Source organism: Cebus imitator, unplaced genomic scaffold (assembly GCF_001604975.1).
Source record: "Cebus imitator isolate Cc_AM_T3 unplaced genomic scaffold, Cebus_imitator-1.0 Scaffold469, whole genome shotgun sequence".
Taxonomy (NCBI): Eukaryota; Metazoa; Chordata; class Mammalia; order Primates; family Cebidae; genus Cebus; species Cebus imitator.
In genome coordinates this window covers 287,781-289,374 of record NW_016107784.1, presented here as the reverse complement: position 1 = coordinate 289,374, position 1,594 = coordinate 287,781, and the positions used below count along the sequence as shown (strand labels likewise).

The 1,594-nt window shown below is 46.9% G+C and overlaps 1 pseudogene; it reads right to left on the bottom strand.

Moving 5' to 3' along the window:
* LOC108291814 overlaps positions 1–511 on the bottom strand; it is a 3,236-nt pseudogene extending 2,725 nt beyond the window's left edge.
* Between the last annotated feature and the right edge of the window lie 1,083 nt (positions 512–1,594).

Sequence of the window (1,594 nt, the reverse complement as noted above, 5' to 3'; positions counted from 1 at the left end):
AAAAAAAAAAGGCTGGGCACAGTGTCTCACACCTGTAATCCCAGCACTTTGGGAGGCCAAGGCAGGTGGATCACCTGAGGTCGGGAGTTCGAGACCAGCCTGACCAACATGGAAAAACCCCATCTCTACTAAAAATACAAAATTAGTCAAGTGTAGTGATGCATGCCTGTAATCCCAGCTACTCAGGAAACTGAGGCAGGAGAATAACTTGATCCTGGAAGGTGGAGGTTTTGGTGAGCCGAGATTGTGCCATTCATTGCACTCCAGCCTGGGCAACAAGAGTGAAATTCCATCTCAAGAAAAAAAAAATTGATCTGCACCCATGAACTGTTTTTCACATATTTCTCAATATTCTTGTGTTTCCTTATTTCTGAAGAGAATGTATGTTTTAAATTGAAAGCTTTAGCTCGCTGCAGAAAGTCTCCTAAGTCACCTCTTCCTTTGCAAGAGTAGGCACAGAAGGATCTAAGGGCTTGGCTTGTTTGAATGAACCGGACCTCCAAAGTAACATCTTTAGCAAACGTGATACAAGAGCTTCTGCACCTCCTGATAGAGGACGTCCAGAGGGTGTGTGCCTACAAAATGGTGCCTAAACAACAGCCTCAAGACGAGGTGAGCACTTGTCTTCTCAGTTCTAGTAGGAAGCTGGAGTGGGAAACAGGCATGGAGGTGACAGCAATGACTTTGGAAGAAGAAGTAGATATGGCCGGGTGCGGTGGCTCACAACTGTAATCTTAGCACTTTGAGATGCCGAGGCATACGGATCACAAGGTCAAGAGATCGAGACCATCCTGGCCAACATGGTAAAACCCTGTATCTACCAAAAATATAAAAATTAGCTGGACATGGTGGCGGGCGCCTGTAGTCTCAGCTACTCAGGAGGCCGAGGCAGAAAAATCACTTGAACCCAGGAGGAGGAGGTTGCAGTGAGCCAAGATTGTGCCACTGCACTCCAGCCTGGCCACAGAGTGAGACTGCATCTCAAAAAAAAAAAAAAAAAAAGTAGAAAACTTTTCATAAAAATAATTTCAGTATTGAAATGGGTATGGATCCAAGATGCTAGGATCAGGGAAAGATGAAAGAATAAAAGAAAAACAAAGACAACTCGGTCCTAGAAGGCCTTAAAGGGATATGAATTTGGCCAGGCATGCAGGCACGTGCTTAAAGTCCCCAGCTACTCAGAGGCTGAGGCAGGAGGACCACATAAACCTGGAGGTTTGAGGCCGTCACTGTGTGATGCAAGGGAAAAGAGAGTAGGGAATTGAAGAGTACAGTTTACTCTGAATGAGTTTTGCCTGGATCTGTCTTGGTTGCCAGGGTACTAGCTGGTCATTTGTTCTGAGGGAATATCTGTAATCTCTTCTTGCTTTCACATTTCTTTTAAAATCAATTTTTTGCCGGGCCCGGTGGCTCAAGCCTGTAATCCCAGCACTTTGGGAGGCCGAGGCGGGTGGATCACGAGGTCAAGAGATCGAGACTAGGCCGGGCGCGGTGGCTCAAGCCTGTAATCCCAGCACTTTGGGAGGCCGAGGCGGGTGGATCACAAGGTCAAGAGATCGAGACCATCCTGGTCAACATGGTGAAACCCCGTCTC